Here is a 20488-nt window from a genome sequence, read left to right on the forward strand (position 1 = left end):
ATAGATTTCCTCAACTTCCTGCCTCCTCTATTAATCAAACCTTATCATAAAATTACAATGCATCCTCATTCCCTCCAATTACATAAGAGATATTCTATCAATAATGCAAGCTACTCTAATTGTACTCTTGACTTAATCTTTCCTACATCTCCTAATACTTTGCTCCAGTAGTTAATCCTATTTTTCGTAATTTAAAAATTTTTTCCTCACCAGTGACTATCTTCTCATCTATAAACATGCTGAGATCTTTCTAATACTAAAAGTTTTTTTTTAATTCTTCAATTCCCTCCAGAAAACATTACACTTTTTCCCTCTCCTTTACTGATACACTGAAAAGCTATCAATCACTTTTTCACAATCCTTTTTCCTCAACACTATATGATTTGACTTCTACTACATTATTTACTAAATTTGTTTTAATGACCTCCTAATTACCAAATCTCATGACCGTTTTTAGTTTTCATTCTTAATTTTTTCACTTTTCAACACTCTTAAACACTTACTCTTAGATATTCTCTCTTCCTGGGGAGAAGAGCGCCAAGATGGCAGAGAGAAGACCTGGCTCCATATGATCTCCAAGCTTCCCTCAAACCAATAGCAAATTAAGCTTCTGAACTGGTTTTGGAGTGACAGAACGCACAAATATTTGGAATACAACAAATTTCCAGAAGAAGAAATACTGGAAGAACTTCGGAAAAGATCTGTTTCAATCAGGCAGGGGAGAGCCTGCCAAGCCAAGATAGCAGTGCAGGGATCCTGGAGCCGAGAGCTGGGGCAGGAAGCCAGGGTGGTGTGGTGTATGTGTACTGGAGGAGGTTCTTAGGCTACTCTGTCCTGATTAGAAGCCAGTGAAATCAGCAGATTTGCTATGAGACACCCAAAGCAAATGCAAAAGGAAAACTGTGAGCCCCTAAATCCCAGAAGAACGTGGAACCTGGCTGGGCCTACCCAGTACCTTACTGTCAGTCAGTAGCACTGGCCCCAGGGCAAAGTAAAGTGGCTGTCACCTCTTTACTTTTTAAGAGAGACATCAAACATTAAAAAAATGAGCAAAAAAGGAAAAAGAAGTTTGACCTGTGACCTCACAGGTAATCACACCTGCCTAGCCTGTGTATAGCTTGCCATTTCCAAGCTGTACCTTCCCAGACATTCTGGCCTGCTCAATTTGCACTCAGTTTGCAGTAATTCATGTCATTCTGACCTGGTACAAACCCCCCCCTTAAGTATGCTCATTGGCTGGCAGAGGCTGGGAAGCTTCAGGAGCAAAAGATGTTATGGGAATGGGTCTGCAGGAATGATAAGCCACCTGCCCAGATAGGAAGAGAGATTTGTCTGAGAATGTTAAAATTTCTCCTTGAACACAACTTTTACCCAGTCCCTTCATACACTGACTGATTTACCTACTTTTTGTTTTTATTTTGTGTTTCCTTAGCAACATTGTGGTTAGGAAGCACTTAAGGGCACAGTTAATGATAATAAAGGACTCTATTCTTGTTACTATTTCACTTTGGAAGAACATCAGTGTCTTTTTGTTTTTCTTTCTCTTGATTTTCATAATCTTTGTGAGACCCAGAACAGTTGGTCTTATTTCTGGCATTGTCACAGGTTGTGCATTCCACACTAACCATCAACAATTTTTATGAAAAAAGAGAACAGACTTCAAACCCTGAGGATCCTAAAGGCAAATCAACTGCAGATGAAGCCCTAAAGGCTGGTTCCTATCTCACAAGGCTCTCTTGGAATAATTTTAAAAGGGTCTTAAAAGAGAATTAGAAGAAAAATGGGGAAAGGAAATGAGATCTTTGTAAGAGGGTATGGAAAAGGAAAAACAGAAATTATCTGAAGAAAATTCCTTAAAAATAGCCAAAATAGGAAATTTGATCTTCAAATACAGAACTCAAGAGAAATATAAAAAGGTAAAAAGAAAAGAAAAAAATAACTTTCTCTTAAAAGTTAAAAAGTTTATATCCCTATGTGGGAAGATGATATGTTTAACTCTTGAGATCTGTATCTCTATTATGGGTATACTTAGACGGTGCAGGTATAATTTGATTTTATTGTGATTTTAAAAAGAAACTGGAGGAAGAAAAAATGTGATTATACTATAAGAAGAGAAAAAGTGAATTAAAATGAAATAAATCACATCTCATGAGGCAAAAAAGACCTACTGCAATTGAGGGAAAGAAGGGGGGAGGGGGATGAGCGTTGTACAAATCTTACTCATCAGATTTGGCTCAAAGAGAGAATATCAGACACATTTAGCTTCACAAAGAAGCTTGTTTCATCCCATAGGGAAGTAGAAGGGGAAGGGAGATAAAAAGGAGGGAGATAGGAAGGGGGGAAGCTAATAGAAGGGAGAACAGAAGTAGAAGGGGAAAGGTATAAGAAAGAGGAAGGGGCTGCAAAAGGGGAGGGCTGTTTGAGGGAGGAAGTGATCAATAACAAAATACTGGAAAGGGGAGAAAGGAGGGAAAGGAAGAGAAAAATATAACTGAAGGTAAACAAGATGGTAGGAAATACAGAATTAGTAATTTTATCTGTGAATATGAATGGGATGAACTCTCCCATAAAACAGAATCAGATAGTAGACTGGACTAAAAGCCAGAATCCTACAATTTGTTGTTTACAAGAAACTCAGTTGAAGCAGAATGATATATTTAGAGTAAAGGTAAAGGCTGGAGCAGAATCTATTATGTTTCAGCTGAGATTAAAAAAAAAAAAAAGCAAAAGTAGCAATCCTGATCTCAAATCAAGCAAAAGCAAAAAATAGATCTAATTAAGAGAGATAAGGTAGAAAACTACATCTTACTAAAGGATACCATAAATAATGAAGTAATATCAATACTAAACATATATTCACCAAGTGGTATAGCATCGAACTTCCTAAAGGAGAGGTTAAGAGAGTTGCAAGAAGAAATAGACAGCAAAACTATACTAATGGGGGATCTCAACTTTGCTCTCTCAGAACTAGATAAATTGAACCCAAAAATAAATTAAGAAAGAAGTTAAGGAGGTAGAAGATATTCTCTCTTCCTGTGATTTTAGAGAGATCATTTTTTTTAACCAATTCACTTCTTATTTCTCTAATCACTTTTTCATTATCCCTTTTTCATAAACACTTTTTATCACTCATCTTCATTGGCTAGTCTTTTTTTTTACAGTTTCTCAAAGGATGTATCCTTGGCTTTCTTTCAAAACAATCATCCATGGCAATCTCATTCATTCTAATGTTTTCAACTACTACCGCTAAATCAACATTTTTACTGTTGCAATTCCAATAGTTTCCTAAGGGGCCCACTCAGATCCATTTTCCACCTTTCAATCTATTCTTTATGAAGCTACACAAATCCTTCTTATCCATAAATCCCATTCTTTCAAGTTTAATTGAAATTTCTTTCATCATAAAGGAGAAAGTATTTTAGTAGTTTCCCAAAATCTGGGAATCCTGAGCCTAAGACAATAAAACAGCAAAACCAAAACAAAGGAAAACAAAGTAGGTAACAGGAATATTCTGCAATAGTATCTATAAAAGGATCTTTATTACAGCAGGTATAGTAGTACAGAAAAAAATATTTAGTGATGTGCAAGCACTTAAACAACAAAAATAGGCAATATAATGATTGAAGACTTACAGTTATCAGGTAAATAAAATGATTTTGCATATATAAACATTTTTATAAGTATAATTATACAAACTGAAAAAACTCTTCATTTATACATCATGTAGATCTCTAATTCTTTTAAAGCATCATGCCTACTACCTTATATAGGAGGGCTTTTCTAACACCTTCAGTTGTTAATACTCTCCTGACTCTTAAAATTATTAGACATTCATTCTGAATATATTTTGTATACATAGGTCTATCTTTTTCCTCTTCTAATATAAGCTACTTAAGAATAAGGACTATTTCTTTTTTTGTCACTGACAAGGATAATACTTAATATATAACAAGTGTTCAGGACAATGAACTGATGATGTGGACATGTATGCTCCTCCCTGAAGTCTTTCTCCTTATCTTTGCTCCCCCATCAACAAATTTAACAAAATCAAAGCTAACCAACAACATGGGCTTCACTGGTTTTGGAAAGAAAAAAAGTCTGTTTGACTTAAAACCAATGTATGAGCCAAGTGAAGAAAAGTTGTGGGAGCAAAAAAAAAGAGGATTACTGAGAGAATCAAGAAACTACATGAGTTTCCTTATTTTTGCAGAATTCAAAGTTGTCGAAGTCTTTAATAAATTCACAATATAAAAATATTGTTTAGTCATTCAAAATTCAGATATCAACTTTTTTTGGATGAGTAGCATGCATATTTCTCAGCTTATAATCAATTTCAACATCTATATTTCAAAGGTCCTGAGAAATTTACATTGTAAAACCAGTTTTTCAAAGTTAGTAAAATCTAGTATTACATTTATGAATGTATTTTTGCTTCTTTATTACTACAAATTTGACAAGAAGTTTGGTGATTTGTATATTCTTTTTTGGTCATGTATGTTTTCCTTGATAGTTACATTCTGTCATATCTTTTACAGAAAAGTTTGTATTTATAGTAAACTTTTTGGTAGGCTGCTTCTTCTTGTTCTTCTTGTTCTTGTTCTTGTTTTTGTTCTTTTTTTTTTTTTTTTTTTAAAGAAATGAGCAATAGAAAATATTCCAAAAAGAAATTTAACCCTGCTTCTGCCCAGACTAAGGTAGTTTTGTAAAAGAACAACCTATGCTAATTTCTGCATATATGAAGGGAAGAATCCCTGACTCTTTATTGATAAGAAAATACTGAATATGCTACCTACCTATGTAAGGGATTTTGTTGTGCTACAGACATTAGAGAAACTTCAGACACTTGAGGGGAGATGGTTAAAACTTGAATGTAGCCAGGAATTGTCAGTCATAAATGTATATGTGAACTGGTCATAACATGTTCCTTGCAATGCTAAAGATTGATAAGATTCACCTCTGAATGAGATCATTCACTTTCTTCTGGTTTGAGCTTAAACTTATCTTGCTTCAAAATATTCAGAGAAAAGTTTAGGAGAGGAGGAAGGGGTTAGGATCCATGAGATGCATGGTTGTTCAAGTCCATAGCTGTCACTATGTAATAGAATGTAGCCAACCCAATATCGCCACAAAACAAAGCAGCCAGTTGGCTTTGTAAGCCTTTGCTTTTGAACTTTGACTAGATTTTCCTTCTGAAACCTTGGATCTATTTTTTCTTGGCTTTTCTTTTGGGATGATAACAGCCAATAAATACTTTTTATGTGCAATGCATGGAAAAAAGGAAGGAAGGAAGGAAGGAAGGAAGGAAGGAAGGAAGGAAGGAAGGAAGGAAGGAAGGAAGGAAGGAAGGAAGGAAGGAAGGAAGGAAGGAAGGAAGGAAGGAAGGAAGGAAGGAAAAAAGAGAGAAAGCAAGAAAGAGAAAGAGCAAGCCTCTGTCTTTGAGGAGCTCACAATTTAATGGGGGGAATAATGTGTAAATAAATATATACAAATATTTATGGGATAAATAGGAAATAACTAACAAAGAGAAGGCACTGGAACTAAAGAGGTATTGCAAAAGGCTTTCTGTAGAAGACTGGACTTTAGTTGGGATTTGCAGGAAGCCAAAGAAGTAAAGGAGGAAAACAATTATACAGATGGGGAAAGCCAGAGAAAATAACAAATTAGAATAAAAGTATAAAAGAAAAAAAAAAGCAGGAATATCCAATGTCTATTTTGTTTGTTTTCTCTGAAGCTCTGGAAGGATAATGGTTTATAAGAAATTAAAAGAAAGTAAGTAGGAAATGCTAAAGTGTCTACCACAGTGTCTACTTAATCAATGATACTTATCTTGTACTTAATCAATACTAATAGACTGGTTCTTCCCGGTGTCTTGGTTATTTTTTATTTACACTATAAAGTGATATAAATATGAAAAATAGTACTTTTTATACTACATATTAAAATTATTTCAAGTGAAAAATAAATTTCTTGACTATTCATGATGTGTAGCATAGTACAAAGCTGTATATCATCTCCATTTGAGAATTTCTGAAATCCAGAACAATCCTTCTTAGTATAAAATTATTTTTATGAGAGTTCCCTCAATGAGGACTGGGCTTACAGGCCTACTGGAAATAAAAAAAATTCTGGAAACACTATTTGAGGGTGAGTTTTAAAGTCTAATGAAGGTGCTGAGATCTTAGAATGGTTTTGGTCTAATTTGATTTATAAGTGAGTTTCATCAGGGGAAATTCTCTAGTCTTGATATTCTCAACCTTTGAAATGTCCATAGAAAGCATTATTTCATGTTTGGTTAGCAGTTACATTTTTATTGATGATCTATACACTATCTATACACTGAACTGTACTGGAATCTAATAAAAAAAAATCAGGTGCTTCTAAAGGTCTTTTTTTTTTTTTTTTGCTTTCTTAGGACTAATAAAATTTCTGAAGCAACAATTTCTTAGTTCTTGAGTTTGGTTTTCTTTTTTGACAGCAGTTTCCCTTTCATTTCAATAAAACTTCAATTTTATTGTGAACAAAAATGATCCTCAAAACCCTTTCTTCACTTCCCTACACCAATAGCCATTATCCTATTTTTAAGCATCATCTTAAGTAATTTTTAAGAGCTATGACTTTTTATGTTCTGTTAAGCATAATATCCATTCTTTAAAACCATAGAAAATAAATCAGTAAACCATAAATATTTATGAAGAATCCACTACATGACAGACACTGGGCTATGTTCTAGGGATACAAAATGAGGTAAAAGAAGTCCTTGCCCTCAAAGAACTCACAATCTAATGAGGGGATTCAACATGCAAACAAATATATACAAAACAAGCTAAATACAGGATAACTAGGAAGTAATTAACAGAGAGAAGCCACTAAAATTAGAGGGGTTTGGAAAAGATTCTTATATAAGATAGGATTTTAGATGGAACTTAAAAAAAAAAAACATGGAAATCAGTAGGCAAATTTGAGGAGAGCATTCCAGAAATGAGCAATAGCCAAAAAAAAAAAAAAAAAAAAAAAAAAAAAAAAATTGCCTGGAATTGAGACACGGAGTGTCTTGTTTGTGTAGCAGCCAAGAGGCCAATGTCACTACATTCAGAGAGGGGAGAGAGATTCATGTGTGAAAAACAGTAAAGCAGAGGCCTGAAGTAAAAAGAGACATCAGAGGCTTCCTACTCTATCTAATCTAGTTCTTCATTTTACAAATAAGTAACTGAGACCCTAAGAAGTTGCAGCTTACCCGAGTCATTAGTGTAGCCAATGAGAGCACCAACGTGGGAAAATTTAGAGAAAAGAGGGTTCAGGACAGAGGAAGAGGCAAGGTAAGAGGAAGGGGATTTAAGGCAAAAGGACAGTATTAGAGTTGAACTGATTTACCAGAGAGTTGAGACAAAGAAGAAAGAATATGTCCATAGTAGGAGTGATTGACCAGAAAAATAATGAGGAATGGAGAAACTACAGGTTACAGTGACAATGAACAAAAAGTTTAGAGACGAACAAAAAGTTAAGAAAGAATAAAGAAAGATGAAGTGATAAGAAGATTATGATTAGGTGAAGGATTTTTGAAATTCATAAACATGGGATAATTATCCTATGGTCAACTAAGTGGGGGAAATAGTCATATATGGCTTGAGGACACTGAGAAATGAGAAAGGTAGGGAATTTGGAGAAACATCAATTTGTAAATGAAGTCCCCTATTATAAAGGGAGGAATTGAAATAGATGAAGCGGTTGAGCCAAGCACTAAATCCTAAAGTGAGAATGACTCAAGGGATAAGAGATAATGGCTACAAGAGACAAATTTAGATAGTGTGAAACTCAAATGGTGGTTAGGGGACATTTTCTGTATTTAAACAAGAGATTTATAAACTTTTGGAGTTCTGGACACATTTAGCAGTCCAATGAAGACTACAGACCACTTCTTTGAATGATGCTTTAAAATTGATAAATTAAAATTTATGAGGTTTCAAAGGAAATCAATTATATTGAAACACACTTACCAAAATATGTAAAAGTTCAGACTCCAAGTTAAGACTATCTGCTCAAAATGCTTTACAGAAATCAAAGAGAGAAAAAAAATCAATTAACTAGGTATAAAACTACAGTAAGTCCTAATTAATGTGAATAATAAAAACTGAAAAATGATGAGATTATTCAGTCACACAATTTGAAATTGTAAAAAATAAAATAAATATAGGAATTGGTAACAACCAAATGGAAATATGTGCTTCCAACTTAAAAAAATGTGACCACTACACAATTAATTATTTACAATAATAGAGACTTTGTGGTAAACAAAATAAATGACAACAGAAAAACCCACAGTTACTAAAAATCCTCCAACAAAATGATAAAGCAAAAATTATGAAAACCAAAGAAGAGATTAATGCAACTGAAAGTAAAAAAATTTACATTATCTATCCCTGTCATTCTAGCCAATCTGATAGGTATGTAGTGGTATCTCAGAGTTGTCTTAATTTGCATTTCTCTGATTAATGACTTGGAGCATCTTTTCATATAGCTAGACATAGTTTCATCTGAGAATTGTCTGTTCATATCCTTTGACCATTTATCAATTGGAAAATGGCTTGATTTCTTATAAATTAAGGGCCAATTTTCTCTATATTTTGGAAATGAGGCCTTTATCAGAACCTTTGACTGTAAAAAATGTTTTTCCAGTTTATTGCTTCCATTCTAATCTTGTCTGTATTAGTTTTGTTTGTACAAAAACTTTTCAATTTGATATAATTAAAATTTTCTATTTTGTGATCAATAATGATTTCTAGTTCTCCTTTGGTCATAAATTCCTTCCTCTTCCACAGGTCTGAGAGATGAACTATCCTATGCTCTTCTAATTTACTTATAATCTCATTCTTTATGTCTTCGTCATGAACCCATTTTGACTTGATCTCGGTATATGGTGTTAAGTGTGGGTCAATGCCTAGTTTCTGCCATATTAATTTCCAATTTTCACAGCAGTTTTTGTCAAACAGTAAGTTCTTATGCCAAAAGCTGGGGTTTTTGGGTTTGTCAAACACTAGATTATTAAAGTTATTGGCTGTTTTGTCCTTTGAACCTAACCTATTTCACTGATCAACTAACTGCTGCTTTATTATATAATTTTAGATCTGGTATAGCTAAGACACCTTCATTTGATTTCATTAATTTCCTTGAAATTCTTAACCTTTTGTTTTTCCAAATGAACTTTGTTGTTATTTTTTCTAGGTAATTAAAATAGTTTTTTGGGACTCTTGATTGGTATAGTGCTAAATAAATAGATTAGTTTAGGTAGTATTGTCATCTTTATTATATTTGCCTGCCCAATCCAAGAGCATTTAATATTTTTCCAATTTGTTAGATCTGACTTTATTCATGTGGAAAGTTTTTTGTAGTTTTGCTCATATAGTTTCTGATTTTCCCTTGGCAGATAGATTCCTCAATATTTTATACTATCAGTAGTTACTTTAAATGGAATTTCTCTATGTGACTCTAACTGTTGGATTTTGTTAGTGATATATAAGAATGTTGATGACTTATGTGGATTTATTTTGTATCCTGTAACTTTGCTAAAGGTGTAGATTATTTTCTAATATCTTTTTAGTAGAATCTCTGGGGTTCTCTAAGTATACCATCATATCATCAGCAAAGAGTGAAAATTTGGTTTCTTCATTACCTACTCTAATTCCTTTAATTTCTTTCTCAAATCTTATTGACAAAGCTAGCATTTCTAATACAATATTGAATAGTAATGGTGATAGTGAGCAACCTTGTTTTACTCTTGATCTTATTGGGAATGGTTCCAGTTTATCCTCATTATATATGATGCTTACTGATGGTTTTAAATAGATGCTACAGATTACTTTGAGGAAAAGTCCATTTATTCCTATACTCTCAAATGTTTTTAATGGGAATGGATGTTGGATTTTATTGAATGCTTTTTCTGCATCTATTAAGATGATCATATGGTTTTTGTTAATTTGGTTATTAATATGGTCAATTATGCTAATAGTTTTCCTAATATTGAACCATCCCTGCATTCCTGGTATAAATCAGCAGTAGTAATTTTTAAAAAATGTAAGTTTCTCTGATAAGGTCTCATTTCTCAAACATAGAGGAAACTGAGTCAAATTTATAAAAAGCAAGAGCCATGCCCCAATTGATAAATGAACAAAACATATGATCTGTGCCCAAAGGGCTATAAATTCATGCATATCCTTTGACCTAACAATACCACTACTATGCATGAATACCAAAAGAGATTCAGAAAAAAAAAAGAAAATGACCTATACATACAAAAAATATTCATGCAGTTCTCTTCTCAGGACAAAAACTATTGAAAATTGAGAGGATATCCATTAATTGGGGAGTGGCTCAATAAACTGTGTTATGTGTTTGTGGTGGAATAGTATTGAACACTGGTAAATGTAAATGATGAGCAGAATGCTCTCAGAAAAACAAATAAACAAAAAAAAAATCTGTAAAGTCTTCTATGAACTCAAGGCAAAGTGAAATGTACTATATATAAAGTAATAGCAATGTTCTGGGATGACTAGCTGTAAATGACTTTGCTATTCTCAATAGTACAATGATCTACAACTACTCTGAAGGGCTTGATGAAAAATCTTAACTATATCCAGCAAAGGAACTGATTGTAACTGAACATGTATCAAAGCATATCCTCTCTCTCTTTCTTTTTAATTTAATTTTTCTTGAGAGTTTTAATTTTCATTAGGGTGGGAGGATCTATGTATTCTTTCACAATTTGACTTTTATAAAAATGTTTTGCATAACTTCATATGGTTCCTTGTGAATGGGCATATGGGAGAAAACACAAAATTCTAAAATTCTAAAAACAAATGTAAAAAATTATTTTGAATATTACTGGGGGAAATATTAAATAAATAAAATTTTAAAACAAAAACAGAAAACACAAAAATTGAATAAGAAATAAAAGAAATCATCAGAAACTATCATGTCCAATTATATGCTAGGAAAATTGAATAAAGGACACTTAAAAAATTAACAGATTAACAAAAGAAGTCTATCATTTATATAATCCAATATCAGAAAAAGAAAATAAATAAATCTTAAAGGAACTCCCAGGGTCAGATGGATTTATAATTCTAATAATACATTTCAAAAATACACATGCAATTTACAAAGAAAGGCATAAATATGATTTTTAATATCTAAAACAGGAAAAATTAAGGCAAACATCAGAGATGCCTAATGAACACTGATTTTAAAAATTTACATAAAATATTAGCAAATAGGTTACATTAAACTTATCAGAAATATGACATTCCATGATTAGGTTGGATATACCAGAAGTTTACAGTTAATACAGCATAAGAAAGACTGAAACTGAATCAGTAGTAATAATTTAAATAATTAAAACCAGATGATTATATAAATATGTTGAAAAATATTTTGATAAAAATCCAACATCCTAATTGGATCCAAATCCAATATCCTAATCAGATAATGTTTTAACAGTTTCTGTTAAAACAACACCCTCCACCACATATTAGAAAGCATAGTAATAAATGAATTCTTCCTTAATAAAGTGAAAAAATATTCTTCTAAAACCAAGAATATATAAAACATATAATAGAGACAAGTTAAAGGCATATCCTATGATCAAGAATGTAAAGCAAGGATGCTATGCTCATCACTATAATGATTATTTAACAGAATTTTAGAAATGTTAGCTATAGATAAGAAAGATATATAGATAGATAAGAAAGAGAAATCAAGCATAAGTAAAGAAGAAAAAACTCCTTTTTTTTGCAGATGACATGATGATTAACTTAGAAAATACCTATCTAATAAAAATTAATTTAAATAATGAATACATTTGGAAAACTGCATGATATGAAATAAATCCATATAAACTTTTAGCATTCCTATATAATAGTAAAATCTAGCAGGAATAGGCATAAACACAAATTCCAATTAAAATTACACAGAAAATATAAGATACATGTAAGACTTTCCAAAACATACACACATATGCATACACATGAACTATATCAATACAATTATAAAATATTCTTTATACAAATAAAGACAGATATAAATTGAAGAAATATTAATTGTTCATGGGCAGTCAAACTAATATTATGAAAATGACAATAGCACATTATTTAATCTACTCATTCAGTATCAGACCATTCAAACTATCAAAGGATTACTTTATGGAACCAGAAAAAGAAAAGAAATTCACTGTAGGGATGAAAGGTCAAGATTCTCAAGAAAATTAATGAAAAAAAAAATGGAAAGGAAAGGGGTTTATAGTAGAAAATATGAAACCATCCTACAAGGCTATAATCATCAAAACAATCTATACTGGGTAAGAAATAGATATGTTGATCAATGAAATAGATTAGGTACACAATATATAGAAATAAACAAATACAATAGCTTAAGTGTTTTTTATTCCCACAAATAACAATTATTGGAGCAAGAAATCACCATTCAAAAAAAAATACTTTTGGGAAAATTAGAAAACAGTTTGGTATAAACTAAGTATAACCTGTTCAGATCCTATCACTGGGGGCAGACCATTACTGGTCTTCAGAATACTACTGGACACCGCCAGCCGTGTTCTTTAAAAAGCAGTCTGGAGCCAAAGAAACCACAAAGAGAAGATAGCTTTATTGCCAATCAGTTACATGTTCAGGAACTCCTCTCTCTGCCTCTCTGCCTGACTCCTTTTTTTAAACCCTATAGCTCTCAGTGCCACATATATAAGCCTAAATAACTATAGCCAAGTTAAAGCTGGGGAGGGTCTCCTCGATCTTTGTGCTCATTCCTGTGCATTCATTACCAGTCAAGGTATTCTCATGCATGACAGCAAAGCACTCAGATCCTCAACAACTGTAAACAATCATAGTCTCAGTTTGATGGAAAATAGGACCTGAGTACATACACAATGAGATCTGTAAGTACCAACAGCAGTCCTGCTTGTACCCATTCTTACTCAATGCTGCTGTCCATCAATCTGATAAGTTGACCTTACACTAACCCAGCTTGGTATTTTTTCATTTTCTCAGGCTCAGCCTTGAACAAGGCACCTAACAATAACCCATTAATTTACTGTGTATATTAAGACAAGCTTCAAATGAATTCATGACTCTTGTCATGTAAAAGGTGACATTATAAACAAATTATAAGTGCAAAGAAGACAATCAATCATATATGAGTTAGACAAAAGTTCATGACCAACTAGAAAATTGAAAGGACTACAGAAGGTAAAATGGAAAAGTTCTGATTATATAAAAAAAATCCTCACAAGAAGAGATAAAAAGAGAAATCCTATTAAAAATAACTAAAAACATTTAGGAATATGCATATCAAGTCATATTTAGGAATTATATAAATTCAACTACAAAACATTTTGAATAAAAATAGATCTAAATGCTTTTGTTGTGGTTGTATACTTGTTTTTTTCCCTTTTTGATCTGATTTTTCTTGTACAGCATGACAAATATGGAAATATGTTTAGAATAACTGAACATATTTAATCTGGGATGACCACAGCCTAGGAGAGGGAGGAGGAAGTAAGAAAATATGGAACACAAGGTTTTGCAAGGGTAAAACTATATTTGCAGTTATTTTGAAAAATCAAAAGCTATTATTAAAAATATTAATTGCTCATAGATAGGTTGGGCCAATATTTAAAAAATGACAACTCTCTTAAACTACTTTATTCAGTATCAGGCCAGTAAAAATACCAATGGATTAATTTATAAGACTATAAATATGATGAAGTTTCTATGAGAGCATAAAGGATCAAAAATCTCAAGGGAAGCAAAGGAAAAGAATAGGAAAAAGTACCAGATCTGAAACTATACTACAATGTATTAATCATTAAAATGTTTGGTATTAATTAATAAGTACGAGTAAATCAATGGAAAAAATCAGATGTGTGACATAGTAAGGCAAAAAAACCACAGCTGTTTATTGTTCAACAAATCCAAAGACCTCTCTCAGTTACTGGAATTAAAAATATACTATTTGGTAAAAACTGAGAAAACTGGAAAGGAGGCTGGAGGCAACTAAGTACAGACCAACATTTCATAGGATATACTATAAATAGATATATGACTTAAACATAAAGGATAATATAACAAGCAAATTAGAGAAGGAAGAAAGAAATTACCTTTGCAAAAATGCTGTCAAAACTTTTTTCAGCATCTATTTATATAATCATCTGATTTAAATTATTTAAATTACTCTGGTTTATTCAGTTTCAAACTTAGTAATATTGAACTAACCCTGCATTACTAGTATAACTTCACTCTGGTCAGAGAACATAATCTTTCACAACCAAATAAGAGAAAAAGAGGTTCACAGGAGCTCAAATATGCAGTTTTGACTACATAAAATTAAAAGTTTTGTACAACTAAAATCAATGCAGATAAAATTAGAAAGGGAAAAAGTAACTGGGGGAAAATCTTCACAGTATGTTTCTCCATAATGGTGTTATATGCAAGATATATAAGAAATGATTCAAATATATAAACTTGAATCATTTCTTATATATCTTGCATATAACACCATTCCTCAGTGAGAATTATTCCTCAATTAATAAATGGTCAAAGCATATGACCAGTCTTAAAATATTTCAAATCACCAATAATTAGAGAATTATTAGAGAACTGCAAATTTAAACAATTAAATTGCAAAATTAAACAATTATGAGATTTTACCTCACCATTACCTTACCATACCATCACCAGATTGGCAAAGTTAATAAAAGAGGAAAATGATAAATGTGATGCTAGTGGAGTTGCAATATGGAACTATATTTCCAAAATTAATACTAAGTAGATCTTATATCACTATATCCCAAAGTTAATAAAAGAGGAAAATGATAAATGTGATGCTAGTGGAGTTGCAATATGGAACTATGTTTCCAAAATTAATACTAAGTAGATCTTATATCACTATATCCCAAAAAGATTAAAGATATAAGTAAGGGACCCACAGGTACAAAAGTATTTATAGAAGCTTTTCTTGTGGTGGCAAAGAATTACACACTAACGGTGTACCTATCTAATGAGGAATGACTAAATAAATTATGGTATATGAATATAATAGAATATTACTGTGTCCTAAGAAACTGCAAAATTAATAGTTTTAGATAAAACTGTGAATAACACTATGGACAGATGCATAATGAAGTCAGAAGAATTAGGATAACAATCTACATAAGGGCAATTATAAAGAAAACTAAAATTTGAAAGGCTTTGGACTCGATTAGTGCAATTCAAACTATTATTTCAAAGGATTAAAGATGAAGCATTTATCTACTTTCTGTTAAAGAGGTGATGGATTCAAAAATTTAGAATGATGGCCAAAGTGGGAATTTGTTTTGCCAGACTATGCATTATTTACACAAGTTTTCTTTTTACTATTCAGTTGAAGAAGAATTGCGAAGAAAAGAACATTAATATTTAATTGGGAAAAAAACTAATTTTTTCAGCAATTAGAGCATCTAATTCTCTTTTGCTGTGTGTGTGTGTGTATATGTGTGTGTGCATGCAGATTTCTCTGTGTGCGCCAATACCATCTTTGTCATAGAAACCGTAACTTTTTGGGCATTACTATATTGTATGAATGATACTTAGAGAAGTTCTTAGAATTAATTTCTGAATATACATTAAATAACTCATTCAGCAAATTTTCCAGTATTGGTGAACATTTTGTTGATGTTTCTTAAAGTTGACATTTTTCCAAACTACCACAGAAATATAGAATTTCAGAGTTAAAAGACTTCTTTTTTGGCTGAGGCAACTAGAATTAAGTGACTTGCCCAGAGTCACACATCTAAGAAGTGTTAAGTGTCTGAGGACACATTTGAACTCAGGTCCTCCTGACTTCAGGGCTGGTGCTCTATCTACTGCGCCACCTAGCTGTCCCAGTTGAAACTTCTAGTTCATTCTAAACCTAAAAACCAACTAAAGAAAGTAGCCATCTAGTCTGATTTGTACCTGAAAAATAAAATCCTTTATTACACATCTAAACAAGTAGATGTTACCTCCCAATCCAGTCCATCTACTTTGGGGTAATCTAATTGTTGAGAATTTTTTTCTTTAAATCAAGCCTAACTTTTTTTTTTTTTTTATAACTTTCACTCAACATTCCTATGAAACAGAAATCTGGCCTTCTGATACCAAAAATCAATCTAATTTTTTTTCCCAAATACCTGAAATAATTATCATATGTCACATAATATTTTATCTTCTCCAGATTACACATCAACAATTTTTTTCAATAAATCATTATGACTATGAAAGCCTGTTACCATTTACCTGGACCAAGACACTTCAGGAGTTCCACTGGGGAAAAAAAAATCCACATCTTTATTTTCACTCACTTTTAACTGTAATTCAGCATTTCCTTTCATTATAAATTTTTAAAAATTATTCTGAGGTGACTATAAGGCTTCACCCAATTGTCAAAGAGTCCATGACAAACAAAGAAGAATAATGACTTTTGCTTAAATCTAATGACCTTTTTTCAATCCTTATCTTTATTTCTATTTATTTAAGTTTTTAAATTTCAAAACATGCATGGATAACATTTCAACATTAACCCTTGCAAAATCTTGTATTCTAATTTTCCCCTCACTTCACCCCACTCCCTCCCCTAGATGAAAAATAATCCAATATATGTTAAACATGGTAAGAAATATATGTTAAATTCAAAATATGTATACATATTTTATATAGTTATCTTGCTGCACAAGAAAAATAGGATCAAGAAGGAAAAAAAAAACTGACAAAGAAAACAAAATACAAGCAAACAACAACATAAAGAGTAAAAATGCTATGTTGTGATCCACACTCAGTCCCCACAGGCCTCTCTTTGGGTGCAGATGGCTCTCTCCATCACAGGATCACTAGAAGTGGCATCAGTCATATCATTGTTGAAAAGAGCCATGTCCATCAGAATTGATCATCATATAATCTTGCTGTTGCTGTGTACAGAGATCTCCTGGTTCTGCTCTCAATTCTTATCTTACCATGTTTTGCAGCTGTTAACAGGATTGACTACCCTCAAATCTTTGAAGCTCTCTTATCTCCAGTATTAGACAACACTATTATTTTCTGGGTTTTTTTCTACCTATTTGCTCAGTCTTCCAAAGAAAGGCTGAATTGTGTTCTTCCTAAGAACAATGGATATTTTCCACCAGGGGCTCTGTCCTGGGTCCTCTTTTCTTCTTTCTTTATATTATATCACTTGGTGATCTCATCAGCTTCCACAGCTTTTGTGATAATTTCTAAAATGATAATTTTCAACTCTACTCAGCCGCTCTAATTTCTCTCCTAACCTTCAGCTTTATATTGTCAGTCACCTATCAGATATCTTAAACTGGCTGTCTTGTTAACATCTTAAACTCAGCATGCCTAAAACTGAACTCATTATCTTTCCTCTCAAATGCTTCTGTGATGTTCTGTCTCTCTAGATTGCGATCCTTCTCTGGGAACAGATCTCTTGGGGAGCCTCTGGAGGTAGCCTTGGCTTTAGTTCCTGTCAGAATGTCTCCAGCCAGCTTCAGTCTCCAGCTCCCTCTGAATCCAAAGCCTCCAGGCAGCACGAAGGGAGACGTGGGAATGAATCAGACTCTGCCTCAAAGAGTGTGGGATTGTGGTTTTCCAGAATTCAATCCTAGATGTGAATCCTCCCAAAAGTCCATGGACTTTTGAATCTCCTGGAAAGTCCTGGACTTGCAAATCTCCCCACTGAATCCTGGTTCTGAATATCCTTGAGCTTCCCTGAAGCTTCCCCTTCTCCTTGACTCAAATCAGACTGACTTCCCCACTCAATGTTGGCTCCTTCTATCCTCCCAGAGAATGGGCTTGTGGGTACTCCCTGGACTTGTGGGAGCTCCTTAAGGAACCAATGAGTGAACTCCTTTAAAGATGTAAACTCCTTTAAAGGTTTGAATTCTTTTAAAGGTGTGAACTCTGAACTAGAGAATTGTTAAGTACCAGACAACCGACTTAGCACCTAACACTCTTCCTTTTCCTCAACTTTCCTGTTACTGTCAATGGGTCCACCATCTTTCCAGTCATTTAAATTCAGAATGGAAGTATTATCTTCTACTTTTAACTCCTTCACCACCACCCATCTACCTCATTCTAGTCTTTGCCATGTCCTGTCAATTGTATCTTCATCTGTACACTCCGCTTCTCTCCTGTGACCTGGCCACCATCCTGGTACAGGACTTCATCAGTCTTGATGGGACTATTGCACTAGTCATGGCTTCAAGTCTCTCCCCACTTCACTCCATCTTTTCATACTTGGGCTAATTTCCAAACTTCTGGTTTGCCTTTTTACCTCAAGTTTTCTCACTCAAATTCATCCTCTACTTGGCTGTCAAATTAATCTTTCTAAAGTGCAGGTCAAATCATATTACCTCCCCCTATTCAATAAATATCTGTCTCCCTATCGCTTTTAAAAAGCAGATATAAAGACTCTGTGTTAACTTTCATAACCTCATCCTCTGACTTAGTCTTCTTATATCTTTACTTTCTACTTTGCTATGCTCTATGATCCAGTAACAATGGCCTCCTTGCCATTTCTCATACAACATACTCTATCGCTAGACTCTGGGCATTTCCACTGATAGTTCCCTATGTCTGGACTATTCTCCCTTCTCATATCTATATCCCGGTTGCTAGGGCTTTCTTCAAGTTCAAGCTAAAATTCCATCTTCTATGATATCCCTTTCCTAATTTTCTCTTAATATTAATGGCTTCCCTCTGTGGTCTCCATTTTATTCTGTATATATTTTACTTGCACATGGTTGTTTGCATATGTTCCTTGAGAGTAAAAACTGTCTTTAGTCTTTCTTCCTATGACCATCACTTAGCACATGACATTTGCTTAATAAAGGCATATTGACTAACTGCTCTACATACAGGCTTTCCGGTTTTATCACTGTCCTTTTAAAACACAGCTCTCTGAACAAATACAATATCCTACATTTATAGGTCTCTCCCATCAGATGTCTGGTCTCTATGTTCTTTTAATGTAGGCAATGATCATACTGACTTTCCTTGATCATTTGGATAAAACCTACAGATTTTTTTTTCAAAAATACTACTATCTAGTAAGACCTTCCTCATCTTGTATTTATTTGTAAGATTATCTGAGCCAAAATGTATAAGGTTTTACACTAATCCCTATATTTGCAGTAGTCCTCTATATAAATAAGTTTTATCTTATTATCTTTGACCTAAAGTTTTAAACTATCAAGAATTCAGAACAGTGGGAAGGAGAATATTCTAGTAGGTGAATAATCTATGGAAGGTGTCAATACTATACCCTTTGAATAAATGCATACCTCTGAAGAAATTTCTTGTTGGTGGCTTTAGGAAATCCAAATTTTATGTTATATTCCATTACTGGATAATTGATTAATGATAAAGTATCAACTTCCTATACAGTAGTCAGCTATTCCTTCAAGATTTCTGCCATCTGAAAATTTAATAAACATTCTATATATGACTTTGTTATTGAGGGGACAGTCTCCTGGAGGAGATAAGAAAGTTTGAGTTCAAAGCAATAAGTAGAAACACTAGCCTTGGAGAAAAGAGTCACATTTTCCTCAGTTAATGAACTAAAGGAAAGTATAAAAGGGTTTTGAAGTATATACTAAAGGGAAAAGAAGGAACTCAAGATAAATGTCCTCTATTTTCATGCTTAAATACGAGGCAAAGCTCTCTGCTGAGGGGAGTAAGATGGGATACTTTAAGACACTTGGGAGAAGTTTCTAAACAGGTGCTAAAGGAACTACAAAAGAAAAGTAAGAATTAAAAGACTGCTATGCAGTAATGATACTAGAGAACTTCCATGTGAAGTAGACCTACTTGGCACAACTGGATGAACAGCACAAGTAAACAGGGGAGAGACAGGGAATGGTAATGGTCATCAAGTAATTTTTAGCAAGGCATGACCAGTAAAAGATAAGGAATCCAAAAGTTGAGGAGAGAATATAACCGTGAAACCAAGCTAAAATTTAGAGCCAAGTTTGAGAAGAAAAGAAAGAAATAGTCATAGTCTGGAAGAGCATTGAATCATGAGGAAACTAGTAGTTATGATAAGAATGATGAATTAGTTTAGAAAGAATGAGATATAAGTACAAATAGGAAATTCTGGTAAGTAATGAATTTAAAATTTTCCTGATCCATTGAAATAGAATATTTATAGGTGATGATGTGATCAAAAATATTGTCCTTGTGCACAGATAAAATGGAATAAAAGTGTAGATTATGAGAGCTGAGGCAGGTGAATAGTACAGTGAATAGCATACCAAACCTGAAGTCAGGCTTGAAGCCTTGAGTGCAAATGTGGCCTCAGACACTTAAATTTCAATTACTCAGTCTTCCCTCTCTATGAAATGGGGATAATAATAGCACAATCTCCCACAGTTGCTGTGAGGATAAAATGAGATATTTGTAAATCACTTTACAAACCT

At 33.0% G+C, this 20488-nt stretch overlaps 1 protein-coding gene across 1 annotated transcript in view; it reads right to left on the minus strand.

Moving 5' to 3' along the window:
- LOC141550842 (solute carrier organic anion transporter family member 4C1-like) overlaps nucleotides 1-20488 on the minus strand; it is a 147475-nt gene that overhangs the window by 54144 nt on the left and 72843 nt on the right.

The sequence above is a fragment of the Sminthopsis crassicaudata genome, chromosome 1 (genome assembly GCF_048593235.1).
Source record: "Sminthopsis crassicaudata isolate SCR6 chromosome 1, ASM4859323v1, whole genome shotgun sequence".
In the NCBI taxonomy this organism is placed as follows: Eukaryota; Metazoa; Chordata; class Mammalia; order Dasyuromorphia; family Dasyuridae; genus Sminthopsis; species Sminthopsis crassicaudata.